The 14690-nt window shown below is 43.8% G+C and overlaps 1 pseudogene; it reads right to left on the bottom strand.

Annotated features, from left to right (window-relative positions):
- Nucleotides 1-12344: 12344 nt before the first annotated feature.
- LOC139036087 (voltage-dependent anion-selective channel protein 3 pseudogene) lies at nt 12345-13261 on the bottom strand (annotated as a pseudogene).
- Nucleotides 13262-14690: the final 1429 nt, after the last annotated feature.

The raw sequence follows: 14690 nt of genomic DNA, 5'->3' as shown, positions 1-14690 counted from the left end.
TTTAACCTCTGAGCCACCAGGGGTGGAGGGGGAGGATGGGTGAATTAGGAGATGAGGATGGACATATATATGCTATCAGGTGTAAAATAGCTAGTTCAGTTCAGTTGTTCAATTGTGTATGACTCTTTGTGACCCCATGGACTGCAGCACACCAGGCTTCCCTGTCCATCACCAACTCCTGGAGCTTGCTCAAACTCATGTCCATCGAGTTGGTGATGCCATCCAACCATCTCATCCTCTGTCATCCCCTTCTCCTCCTGCCTTCATTTTCTTCCCAGCATCAGGGTCTTTTCTAATGAGTTAGCTCTTCGCATCAGGTGGCCAAAGTATTGGAGCTTCAGCTTCAGCATCAGTCCTTCCAATGAATATTTAGGACTGATTTCCTTTAGGATGGACTGGTTGGATCTGCTTGCTGTCCATGGGACTCTCAAGAGTCTTCTCCAGCACCACAGTTCAAGAGCATCAATTCTTCGGAGCTCAGCTTTCTTTATGGTCCAGCTCTCACACCCAAATATGACTACTGGAAAAACCATAGCTTTGACTAGATGGACCTTTGTCAGCAAAGTAATGTCTTTGCTTTTTAATATGCTATCTAGATTGGTCATAGCTTTTCTTCCAATGAGCAAGTGTCTTTTAATTTCATGGCTGCAGTCACCATCTGCAGTGATTTTGGAACCCAAGAAAATAAAGTCTGTTACTGTTTCCATTGTTTTCCCATCTATTTGCCATGAAGTGACGGGACCGAATGCCATGATCTTCATTTTCTGAATGTTGAGTTTTAAGCCAGTTTTTCACTCTCTTCTTTCACTTTCATCAAAAGGCTCTTTAGTTCCTCCTTGCTTTCTGCCATAAGGGTAGTGTCATCTGCATATCTGAGGTTATTGATATTTCTCCCAGCAATCTTGATTCCAGCTTATGTTTCATCCAGCCCAGCATTTCACATGATGTACTCTGCATATAAGTTAAATAAGCAAGGTGACAATATGAAGCATTGACATACTCCTTTCCCAAGCTGTAACTAGTCTGTTGCTCCATGTCCAGTTATATCTGTTGCTTCCTGACCTGCAGATTTCTCAGGAGGCAGGTCAGCTGGTCTGGTATTCCCATCTCTATTATAAGAATTTTCCTTAGTTTGTTGTGATCCATACAGTCAAAGGCCTTGGAGTAGTCAATAATGCAGAAGTAGATGTTTTTCTGGAATTCTCTTGCTTTCTCTATGTTGGCAATTTGATCTCTGGTTCCTCTGCCTTTTCTAAATCCAACTTGAACATCTGGAAGTTCATGGTTCACATACTATTGAAGCCTGGCTTGTAGAATTTTGAGCATTACTTTGCTTGCATGTGAGATGAACACAGTTGTGTGGTAGTTTGAACATTCTTTGGCATTGCCTTTGGGATTGGAATGAAAACTGACCTTTTCCAGTGCTGTAGCCACTGCTGAGTTTTCCAGATTTGCTGGCATATCGCCTGCAGCACTTTCACAGCATCATCTTCAAGGATTTGAAATAGCATAACTGGAATTCTATCACCACCACTAACTTTGTTCATAGTAATGCTTCTGAAGGCCCACTTGACTTCCCATTCCAAGATGTCTGGCTCTAGGTCACACCATCGTGGTTATCTGGGTCACGATGATCTTTTTTGTGTAGTTCTGTGTATTCTTGCCACCTCTTCTTAATATCTTCTGCTTCTGTTAGGGCCATACCATTTCTGTCCTTTATTGAGCCCATCTTTGCATGAAATGTTCCCTTGATAGCTCTAATTTTCTTGAAGAGATCTCTAGTCTTTCCCATTCTATTGTTTTCCTCTATTTCTTTGCATTGATCACTGAGGAAGGCTTTCTTATCCTCCTTGCTTTTCTTTGGAACTCTGCATTCAAATGGGTATCTCTTTCCTTTTCTCCTTTGCCTTTCACGTCTTTTCTTTTCTCAGAGATTTGTAAGGCTTTCTTGGACAACCATTTTGCCTTTTTGCATTTCTTTTTCTTGGGGATGGTCTTGATTACTGCCTCCTGTACAATGTCATGAACCTCTGTCCATAGTTCTTCAGGCACTCTGTCAGATCTAATTCCTTGAATCTATTTGTCACTTCTACTGTATAATCATAAGGGATTTGATTTAGGTCATACCTGAATGGTCTAGTGGTTTTCCCCGCTTTCTTCAATTTAAGTCTGAATTTGGCAATAAGGAGTTCATGATCTGAGCCACAGTCACAGGAAGCCTAGCTCAGTGCTTTGTGATGATGTAGATGGATGGGATGAGGTTTGGGAGGGAGGTCCAAGAGGGAGGCGATATATGTGTACACATAGCGGATTCACTTCATTGTACAGCAGGAACTAACACAACATTGTAAAGCAATTATGCTCCAGTTTTTAAAAAAGAATTTACACAGGTGGGTGTGAGAGAGAGTTTGATTGGGGTGATTAGGGAAGCCATATTCAAGGATCTGTCTTTGGAGGAGAGGTCTGAGGAAGTGAGGGAGTGAACTGTAGGGGTGCAGGGTGAAGGAGATTTCCAACTGAATGTCTGGGCAGGGCTGCACTGGGGCACCGGGACTGCAGATTTCAAGTTCCTGAACGAGAAGGGACTCCTGCTGCTCAAAGGATAGCGACTGGGCCAAGGAGGCAGAACTGCGTGAGCCCCAGTAAGGGCTTTGGACAGTTGGCCATCCCCTGAAAATAATTCAGTAGCCGCCAGCCCAGGTGGTTTTCCATGAGGCAGTTGGGGTGATTTGGGAAATGGTATTCCAGAAAATTCCTCAGCCAGCCATTCCCTAAGAAAGGGAATGTGCTTGTGCTAGTCAGCTCTGACTTGCATAAGACTTCTATGTCAAAATCCTGACTTCAGGCTCTCCCAGCTGTCCCCCTGGACATTCAGAGTTCTGCTGCGTTTGACCCTGATGCACCTCTCTGAACTTACTTCCACTGGCTGACTTTCAGCACCCTTCTTTTCTAGTGAGTTCTTTGCTGTCAGAAGGTAATTTTTGCTGGTGGTTTTCCACCTCTCCAGGTGAAATGCTGCCAGGTTGTAGAGTGCCTCAAGTGGGGTCTTATCAAACCTCTTACATACCCATCCATTCCTCCTGAAACTCTACTGGGTTACAAAAGCAAGCCCACATTCCCTGAAGATAAAATCCAAGTACAGTTTCTTACTGCATAACCAGAACCGACTTCTGTGTTTTCTGTGGGTTAAATAACAACCCTAGGAACAATCACATTGCAGCTACGTCATGATGATCAGTTAATAGATAAGAAAGGTCAGTCTAGGGTGTCAAGAGGCTGGAAGAGCAGGCCTGGCCTAGCTTATCACACAGGTCAGAGATGGGGGTATATTTTCAGGCAATGAGGAATCACTGATAGTGTCTCAGTGGTGACATAGTGGAGTTGTCTCTATCAGTATGCTTTAAATGGAATTAGTGAAGAAATGTCATGAAAATGGGAGCGTCTGGGACAATGGAAAGATGTCAGTCCATCATGGAGATGAACTTAGGCAGGGGAGAAAGGAACAGGGGGTTGTGGTAACCATGGAAATTCGCTGCTCTGATCGGATACAGGGAGGACAGCTGACTGACAGAACTGATTGCAGGTCCCCCGCACCCACTGCCACATCCGGCCGTGGTCCCACTCTCCTGAGTTTGATGAGCAGCCCCACTCCTGCAGGATGCTTCCTTCACTTCCTTCAGGTGACCTGGCCAAGAGTCATGCCACAGCCTGAGAGTCTTCCCACCATCCTCCTGCTGCCCACGTCTCCTGTTACAGGTGTGAGACCTGTTCTGAGTCTCATGGTCCTCCCTGCCTTCTCCTGCTCCCTTGGTCCTCTTTAGGCCCAAGAAAATGGGTCCAGGTTGGGGACCAGCTGACTCACCGCCTGGTGGTCAAAGGGGATGGTTACCTCTGTGCCATTCACAAAGTCCTCGGGCTGGCCAAAAAGTCCATTCAGCTTTTTCTGTATGATCTTATGGAAAATCTAAATGAACTTTTTTACCAACCTGTTATGTGTCACAGGGCTTCCCAGGCGGCCCAGTGGTAAAGAATGGCCTACCAGTGCAGGAAGCACAGGAGACTAAGGTTCGATCCCTGGGCCGGGAAGATTCCATGGTGTGGGAAATGGCAACCCTCTCCAGTATTCTTGCCTGGAAAATTCCATGGACAGAGGAGCCTGGTGGGCTACAGTCCATGGTAGTTGCATAGAGTTGGACACACCTGAGTGACTGAGCATGCACTAACCATTATAGCAGCCTTGTGAGGGTATATGACAGTCTTCATTTTACTGGTGAGCAAACTGGGACTCAGTATTTAGATGGTTGCCCAAGGTCTCAATAGCTAAAAAATGTTATAGCTGAGGTTAAAGAACGTGGTCTTCTTCTAACGGCAAGCAGAATACTCTTTCTACTCATGTAATGATATTCAACTGTTTGTGTAAACATTTTTAAAGCCAGTCTGAGACTATTCCTTTGCTGACAAAGGTCCATCTAGTCAAAGCTATGGTTTTTCCAGTGGTCATGTGTGGATGTGAGAGTTGGACTATAAAGAAAGCTGAGTGCTGAAGAATTGATGCTTTGGAACTGTGGTGTTGGAGAAGACTCTTGAGAGTCCCTTGAACAGCAAGAAGATGAAACCAGTCCATTCTAAAGGAAATCAGGCATGAATATTCATTGGAAGGACTGATGCTAAAGCTGAAGCTCCAATACTTCGGCCACCTGATTTGAAGAGCTGACTCATTAGAAAAGACCCTGATGCTGGGAAGGATTGAAGGCAAGAGGAGAAGGGGAGGACAGAGGATGAGATGGTTGGATGGCATCACTGACTCGATGGACATGGGTTTGAGTAAGCTCTGGGAGCTGGTGATGGACAGGGAAGCCTGGTGTGCTGCAGTCCATGGGGGTCATAAAGAGTCGGACATGACTGAGCAACTGAACAGAAGACCATTCCTGAAATAGAAGTATTTTTTTGTATTCTAATCTGCTCATATATGCAAATATTCTATACAAAACTGCCATTAGAGGTTACATTGTTGTTGTTTAGTCACTAAGTTGCCTCTGGCTCTTTGCAACCCCATGGACTATAGCCCGCTAGGTTTCTCTGTCCATGGGATTTCCCAGGCAAGAATACTGAAGTGGGTTGCCATTTCCTCTCCAGAGAATCCTTCTGACCCAAGGTTCAAACCTGCATCTCCTGTATTGGCAGGCAGTTTCTTTACCACTGAGCCACCACCACTTTATATTCACTTTTTTCCAGATAGCATGATAATGTCCATGTTGTGACAAAGCTTTCATAATTGTTACTTTGCAAACATTGCATCTATTAGCACTTACTTAAGCTGAGCATTTCCCATCTGTTAACATTTAGGGTGTTTCCTTTTGGGGGACTATTACTAAAAAACATCTGCAGTGAATATTGCTCTTTCTCTCTGGGCGTTATTTCTTCCAATCTTCTTCCCCAAATAGAATTACTGGGTTAAAGAATGTGAACGTTTTTATGGTCTTTGATAATGTACTGCCACTGTTGGGAGTGAGGGTAGGGAGAGGTGAGAGGTAGAATGTGGACAAAGTCACCACTGACACTGGAGAAATGAGACGTGTACCTTTTACTTTTTCTGTGTGTGTGTGCACGTGGGCGCTCAGTCATGTCCGACCCTTTGCAACCCCATGGACTGTAGCCTGCCAGTCTCCTCCGTCCGTGGGATTTCCCAGGCCAGAATACTGCAGCAGTTTGCCATTTCCTCCAGGGGATCTTCCCGACCCAGGAACTGAACCTGAGTCTCCTGCCCTGGCAGGTGTATTTACTGCTAAGCCACCAGGGAAGCCCTTGCACTCTACTAGATCAACGATTATAGCCACATCTCATCTTGGCTGAGAATCTTTAGTTTACAAAGTGGATCTACAATCTCACCTAATCTGCAGGAGTACTTTATTTATTTATTTTTTGCAAGAGTACTTTAAACCTTGTCTTACAGATGAGGAAACTGAGGTTCAGAATAAATACTTGGCTCAGGGACACTCAGTTAGCAAAAGGCAGTGCTCGGTCTTCAAAGGCAGGGCTCTTCCCTTTAAAGAGCTATAAGAGGACAACTCGAATTGCTAGTGACCATTTGGTCTTCATCCAAAGAGGCTGCTGCCCAAGAGTTGGCTACATTGGCTTTTTGAAATAATGCTGACTTCTACATTTGGCCAGGTAGCCTCTTCAGCTTTCAGAAACTCCACCAGGTTCCAGAAAAACACACTGTCTCCCAGAAGAGTGGTTCCCAGCAGGGTGGGCTGAGAGGTGAGAGGCAAGGAGAAGGGGTGTGGGGTCAGAATTCCCTTCCCTGGATTCCAGTAAGCTCGGGGGTGTGCCCAGGTCTGGGAAGTAGGTGGGACAGCAAGGTGGGAAGGAAGGGGCTGGACAGATGGAGAATCATTGATCAAAGCTGCCCATCTGCTGACTGTTGGAATTGGACTTTCTCCTCAGGCTCCATTCCAGATAATTCCCATCACTCCATTTAGTTCTGATTACAAATGACCCATTCCTTATGCACAAACAAAGTTGTAAGAACAAACAAAATTTAAACCCAGACATTGGAAAGAGATCAAGGAGGGGCATTTCAACCTTTCTTCACTCTTTTTTTTAAAAGTTTATTTTATTGAAGGATAGTTGATTTATAACATTAGGTTAATTTATGCTATACAGCAAAGTGATTCATTTATACATATGTATACATTACTTTTCATATTTTTTCCATTATAGGTTATCATAGGATATTGAATATAGTTCCCTGTTCTAAACAATAGGACCTTGTTTTTTCTCCATCTTATGCATACTAGTTTGAAGCTGGCAATCTCAAACTTGGACTTCCCTGGTAGCTCAGATGGTTCTGCCTGGGTCAGGAAGATCACCTGGAGTAGGAAATGGCAACCCACTCCAGTATTCTTGCCTGGAAAATTCCATAGACAGAGGAGCCTGGTGGGCTTCAGTCCATACCTCACCTTGGCAACCACAGGTCTGATCTCTATTGAGTTATTTGATTAAAAGGAAAATGGTGTCCATTTATTTGTTTGTTCATTCTTTCAGCATCTGCTATGTGCTGGGTAATGTTTTAGCCTGGGATAGGTGAATGCTTTCTATAAAGGGCCAAATAGTAAAGACTTTAGTCTTTGTGGGTCAAGAGGTAATGACCTCAGCTCTTAAAACAATTTTCTCTCCAAAAGGCTAAATAGTGAGTCTTTGTTGTTATTTTGGTTTGTTTTTTTTAAAAAAATATTTTAAATGTAAAAAATTTCTGCATTAAACTTATATTAAATCTATATTCAAATGAAATATAGATAATGATATCAATGTGTGGGTGACCTCTCTAATAAATTAAACAATGGTCTAAATTGGTCTTAATTATCTGAATATATCATGAACACTTGTGGATTCTGAGACTAAATATCGAATGGTGTCAGTCTCCACCCCCCAAAAAAGTAAGCTATTTTTACAGCTTAAAAGAAACTTTAAAGTTCTTATTTCAACTTTTAATTTAGAAATTCACTGGTCTTGGCATTCTATATCCCTGGCTAAGTCAATAATTATTTCATGTAAGCTTATTTTTCAGTCATTTCATTAAACTGCTTTTCCATCAAAATAAATAATATATAGTAAAATAATAAAAAAAATATTTCTGAGCTTACTGACTATTACTAAACTAAGGTGGGTGGGGTTTGGCCAGTGGCTATTATTTGCTGACCCCTGGTTTTAGGCACTGGGGATAGAGCGTTGAATGAAAGAGATGAACTTTCCTTCTATCATGGAATTTACATTCTAATTGAGAGAGACAGAAAATAAATATAATAAGTAAATTATCTAATATGTAAAAAGGGCTAAGTGCTATCAAGAAAACAGAGATGAACTGGGTATTGGGAATGTAGTGATAGAAGGAAAGTGTGGATTTTGTTTATTTATTGAAGTATAGTTTCTTTACAATACTGGGTTGCTTTCTGCCATAGGGAAGTGTGAGTTTTAAATAAGGTGGTCAAGGAAGGTCTCACTGTAAAGGTGTCAAGTGAGGAAAAACTAAAAGGAAGCCAAGGAATGAGCTATGAGTATTCCAGGCAGAGGGAGCCGTCCGTGCAAAGACCCTGAGGCAGGAGCAGGCCTGGAATGTGAAGCAGTCAGAGTGGCTGAACCAGGGTGAGAGACAGGAGTGGTGGGTGAGGTCCGCGTGTAGACTCGTGTGTGTGTGCATGCGTATGTGAGTGTGTGTGGTGTGTATATGTGTGCTTCTGTGGTGTTTGGGGCGTGAAGAGCAACTGCTGAAAGGGCCACCAGCTGGGATCTGAATTCTGCCTTATTTTCTGAGCCTGATTCTGTTCTGCTCCTCCCAATTAAACCATAGAGGATCTGCTATGAGCCCTTGGCCAGGGTCATCTCACCCGATCCTCTCCAGTCTGTGCAGTGGCTTGACCCAGGCCTGCCCCCTCTCCTGGCCTGTGGGGAAGAGTTCGAGTTAGGAATACAAGCTAATGAGCAGGGCCTCTGTTTTAAGGGGGAGTCAGAAACTCACTAGAACATCAGTTAGCCTCTCAGATTGGAAATGAAGGGAAAAAATAGAGGATTTCCTATTAGAGGTGAAAGGACAAATGGAAGGGGGATGGATATTTTGGGTGGTTGTTTTTCAGGATCTTTACTGTAGGAGAGAAAAAATGAACCACTTCCTGCGAAAGGAAAGACCCACCCCACCCCCACCCCCAGCCTATGTGCGCCAAAAGGAGGGGAACACAGATGATGCTTTCTATTTTAGGGCATCACCTAGTGCAGCCAGGCCATTTGGGACCCTATTATTAATATCTCTTTTACTAGCTCCCAGAACTGTGGAATCCTGAGACTTATAAAATTTAAAGTGAAATTTGAGGGGCTCAACATAGAATCAGCAACTTTCTATGGTCATCACCATCATTTGATAAATGACAGGATAATTTCACACTCAAATATAGGAATTACACAGGGTCAGAATCAAGAAGAGTTCTTTTAATTGAATATGGTTAACTGTGAAAAATACACTTAAAGAATGAAAAGTGAATGTATTAGTTGCTCAGTTGTGTCTGACTCTTTGTCATCCTGTGGCCTGTAGCCTGCCAGGCTCTTCTGTCCATGGGATTCTCCAGGCAAGAATACTGGAGTGGGCTGCCATTTGCTTCTCCAGGGGGTCTTCCAACCAGGGGATCAAACCTGGGTCTCCTATATTGCAAGCAAATTCTTTTCCATCTGAGCCACCAAGCAGTGAAAGTGAAAGTCACTTAGTCGTGTCCGACTCTTTGCGACCCCATGGACTATACAGTTCATGGAATTCTCCAGGCCAGAATATTGGAGTGGGTAGCCTTTCCCTTCTCCAGGGGATCTTCCCAACCCGGGGATTGAACCCAGGTCTCCCACATTGCAGGCCAATTCTTTACCTGCTAAGCCACCAGGGAAGACCCACATAAAGAATATAGAAATGTGTATGTAACTATATATGTCTGCCGGCTTGGGACTCCCATGATGTTGTGTGTAACGCACATGAATTTCCTCTTGGCCTCGAAACCCTGCAGATAAATAAATGGCCAGAAACCCCTGAGGTCGTTTATTTTTGTGAGTGTACAGATCTACTACCCATACAGTTTATACAGTTTATTTATGTCTGGTAACTGTGTAGACCTAATAGTCTTCATTCACATTAGAAGATCTGAAACAAAAACCATCAGCCATCCACTCATTTCAGCCCAAATATGGTGTGACATTTTGGTTTAGAACATATGCCCCATGGGGTTGTCCCGCAGCCCAGGGAGGTTTAGGAAAGTCAAGTACTTTTCTTCTTCCAGGAACTTGAGTGCTAAATATTTACAAATGTAAAGAGAGACAGTATGCCTGAGATCCTCTCAGGGGAGGAGTGTTTAACTGAGACGGGGTTTTTTTGCTTTCTAGGTTTATACTAATGATAGATTATGGCAAAACAAATGATGAAAAATGAGAAGCATGTTGAACCGGTTGTTTGGACAACACCCCCCAGCTGGCTTGTCTGGCCCATCTGTGGGGCAGTTCGGTCTCATTCTGCTTCTCTTAGCACTCGGTCCACCCTTTGCTGCTGTCCCGTTACAGTATCAGGGCCGTCCACCCACTTCCCTGCTCTCTCTGAGGGTGAGGGTGCCGTTAGAACCCAGAAGTGGATTGTCTTCTATTTTTTAAAAAACATTTATTTGTTTGGCTCTGCCAGGTCTTTGTTGTGGCATGAGGGATCTAGTTTCCTGAGCAGGGATTGAACCCCAGGCCCCCTACATTGGGAAACGGAGTCTTAGCCACTAGACAACCAAGGAAGTCCCTGTCTTCTTTTCTGAGCTGCATTTTAAGCTAATGTTACCACTCTCCATGGTGTGTATTTTCCACTAAAATATCTAGACCTAAACTTCCCTTTTCTAAATTATGAAAACAGGTGCATGCCTATTATAAAAACTTCAAACAGTCTAGCCTATATAATGTTAAAAGGGAAGTTTCTCCTTCCCGCTGCCTGCATCCCATACTCTAGATTTCTATGGATTTCTCTTAGGAACGTGGCTTCTGGAGTCAGTCTGGGTGCAACTCCGCCATGCTTCTTGGAAGACCCTGGACAAGTCCCTTGATCTCCCCATGTTTCAGGTTTCGCATCTGTAAAATGGGGACAATTACAGTACTCACCTCATAGGGCTGTTGTGAGGATTAAACAAGCTATTGCATGTACAGTGCCTGGAGTAGAGCATGGCATGTAATAAGCACTAGATGCATGCTCATTACAGTTATTAGCAGTGGTAATACTATAAATACATACCATGTTACTTCGAATATAGGGTTAACTGTTGTCACAGAGGCCCCGAACTACAGCAAATCAAACAAGATAGATGTTTCTTTCTCTTCCTAGAAGTGTTTGAAGGAGTGGTAGAGGGCAGGTAGTTGCCTCTGTTCCATCAGGTTTCATCCCCTACTAGGGGTCCTTGTCTGCATCAAAGCCTTATCTCTGGGCACAGCTGCAGGAAGGGGATAGAGGAAGTGAACCACTAACTTCCTTTAGAAGGATGTGACCATTTGGTTGCACAAATTACTTCTGCTTGCATCCCATTGGTCAGAATTTAGGCTCTCTGCCAAAGCTGGCTAAAAGGGAGCTTTGGCCACCCACTTAAATGTACGATTGGGCTACATCACCCCCACCTAAGCTAATGTGGTCTTTGTGCGTTAGTTGCTTAGTCGTGTCCGACACCTGGTGACTGACCCCATGGACCGTAGCCCACCAGGCTCCTCTGTCCATGGGATTCTCCAGACAAGAATATGGAGTGAGTAGCCATTCCCTTCTCCAAGAGATCTTCCCAACCCAGGGATCGAACACAAGTCTCCTGGTATTGCAGGCAGATTCTTTACCATCTGAGCTATCAGGGAAATCCATTGTCATCTTTAGCTACCCACTTATTAATAAAATGGACAAGAGTGGGAGGGGACCCGAATTCTATTACTGAAGGAAATAAAGAAGGGATCCTGCAAACAACTAGCTATCTCTGCCCCCCACACTTTCTTTAATGGTATCATTTAATGATACTATTAATAATATTAGTGGTATCATTCCAGACAGATTTTCCATTTAGCAATATATTGAGTAGATCTCCCTATGTCAATATAGACATATCTAGTTTATGTTGCCTCTTAGCTCACTATATTCCAGGGAATGGAATGGAATGAATGTAATTCAATGAATGACGTTCATTCAATGAATGTAATTCATTGAACCAAGCCTTATGATGGGCATTGAAGTTGTTTTCAATCTTTGTTCTTACAACAGGACAATGTGCATCCTTCTACAGAGATTTTTTGTTTTGCTAGCACTTCCACGTCATAGGGTTATAGAAGTGGGTTGCTAAGGAAAAGAGCATGTGCATTTCAAATTTTTGCATATTGTGAAATTCTGTTCTGAAAATATTGTACCAGTTTGTGCTCTCATGACAATACAGGGCTTCCCAGGTGACTCGGTGGTTTATTTATTTATTTATTTATTTTATGTTCCAAATGTGATGGGTTTATTTTATTTTACTCTGATGCAAAACCAAAGATGCTACTACCATACAGAGACCAATATATTACAAGGTCATGAAAAAGTGGTGTGGGACATGCAGGACGTGATGGACAACCAGAGGGTCGGGTTGTCTCCTTTGAACATGACACTACACCGTCGCAGAGGAACACATTGAAAAAAACACTGTGGAACTGAACTGAAATGTGGCACAAACGTGACAACTTCCGGGCACGCCTTCAAGCACCCCCCTTAGGATGGACTCGGTACCTAAGCTTCAGTGTGGGGAGGAGTACAATTCTTTGGAAGAATAAAAAGTTCACACTTTTGAAATTTCACAGAAGAATTTTAAGGCCAAAACATAGTGGGTTCATTTCTCTTCACCTCCAGGGACAAAGCTGATGCTTTATTCAAAACCACATTAAGCTTCTAGTTCAAATCCCAGACCGACCTTGTGCCCTCCTGCATTGAAGTTCTTTCCATCGATTAGAGCTGACAGGGTCAGTTTCACTCCTGGTCGAAGGGTCTGAGTATAACCCAGTCCAATCAGGCTGGCATTATTTACTTTAGCAGAGAGAGAAGTTCTACAGTCCGGCTTGTACTTAGCAGCGATGCCGAAGCGGGTGTTGTTACTGCCAGCTGTCCACGCGAGGTTTATCGACGTTTCAATCTTCTCATTCACCTTCTGGTAGATTGACCCTCCAAACTCAGTGCCATCATTCACATGAGTGTGCAGCTGGAAGTCTGCAGCCTTGTAACCCAGGGCGAAATTATTCTGTGACAGTTTGGATTTGGCTGTGTCAAAACTCATCTGATAGCCAGCAAGCCAACCTTCAAAGGCCAACACAGCCCAGCCATAGATGGTTGGTCCTGAAAAATCTATATCAACATTGCTGCCAAGACTGAAACAATCCCCTTTATATGAGGCCTTCAATTTCCCACTCTTCTTTCCTGTGTTCGGTACAAATATGGTATCAAGAGTCAGTTTCAACCCTTCAGCCAACTTATTCTCCCAAGAGATTTCTGTCCCAAGAGTATTGTCTGTGTTCCACTTCTGGGTGAAGGTCAGCCCATAGTTACAAATCTTGTATTTGGTCTCTAGGTTGCCTGATGCTTTCCCTGTATCAGTGTAAGCATGACCAGAAGTAGAAAATTCCACTCCACTACATGACTTGGTTCTCAGATCTATTTTGACCATGCCAAATCCATATCCTTTGTTGAAGACATCTTTGGCAGCCTTTCCTAGGTCACAGTAAGTCGGTGTGTTACACATATCCAAGAAGTTCTTTCTCTCCGTTTCAGAGGAAACGGGCAAATCCAGTTGAGGGACAGTTCTGCAAAACAACCACCTGGTCTCTCGACTCGGTGGTTTAAAAAAAAAAAAATCCACCTGCCAATACAGGAGATGCAAGAGACGTGGGTTCAATCCCTGGATTGGGAAGACCCCCTGGAGGAGAAAATGGCAACCTGTTCCAGTATTCTTGCCTGGGAAATCCCATGGACAGAGGAGCCTGGCCGGTTATAGCTCTTGGGGTTGCAGAGTCGGACATGACTGAGTGAGCATGACCACGAACAATATAGGATATTCTTCACATCACTGTGTCTACAGAGGTGAAGTCTCCCCTTTGGAGTGACAACTGTTTCCATCGGAAAACCTTGGAGAGGGGGTATGGAGCAGCAATGGCCCTCCCCGCCCATACATGATTATCTTAATTTATAGTTGGCCCTGTCAGTGGGACTTGAACCCACTGTCTTTTAATTGAAATCACACACCTGATCTCAGGACTTAATGAAGCTCGAGTTCTTTATGTCTGGTCACAGAAAGAATTCAGTAAGAGACAAAGTGATAGGTAAGAAACGGATTGCCCTGCCCCTTCCCTCCTGTTTCACAAGGATGAAGTTATTACATGTAAAATACTATAAATAATGTCTAGGTCCATTAAGCATCAGGGATGGGTTTGCTATTCTTTCCCCATCATCCTCGTCACTATGGACCTAGAAGTCAACTAAACTGGATTTCACTGGCATCCCAAGATTCCTTGCACAGTACCCAAAATAACTGTCTGGATGATACTGAGGGTCTGTGCACACTCAGCATAGTGGGGGACACGAGCCATCCTGGGGCAAGTGCCCCAGCCTTTGATTCTGAGACACAGTTGTCTAGTCCGTGGAGGGAGCTTTAAGGAGCATCTTTTGCAGTTTTTCAGTTTTTCACTAGGACACCCTTTCATGGTGGGAGGCAGAATTTGGCAGTCAATGGAGCAGCAGAAGTAGTCGCTTCAGTTGTGCCCAACTCTTTCACAACCCCATGGACTGTAGCCCACCAGGCTCCTTTGTGCATGAGATTCTCCAGACAAGAATAATGGAGTAGGTTGCCATGACCTCCTCCAAGGGATCTTTCCAACCCAGGGATCAAACCCAGTTCTGTTAGGCCTCCTACATTGGCAGGTCAGTTCTTTACCGCTAGCGTCTCCTGGGAAGCCCAGGACAGGTAGAGTTCCACACTAAGCTGCTGACAGTGGCAACAAATACTAAGGGTTCCCACCCATTAGTCCCACTCAGTCAAACTCTGAACATGTAGTTATACTTAATCAAATTACATAAATATAGCCTCTTGCCTGCCCCAGACATGCATGGCATTGTCTCAACATGAGACAAGCTTCAAAGTTAA

Source organism: Odocoileus virginianus, chromosome 7 (genome assembly GCF_023699985.2).
Source record: "Odocoileus virginianus isolate 20LAN1187 ecotype Illinois chromosome 7, Ovbor_1.2, whole genome shotgun sequence".
Taxonomy (NCBI): Eukaryota; Metazoa; Chordata; class Mammalia; order Artiodactyla; family Cervidae; genus Odocoileus; species Odocoileus virginianus.
The sequence above is the reverse complement of the archived record's forward strand: the minus strand, read 5'-3'. Positions and strand labels throughout refer to the sequence as shown.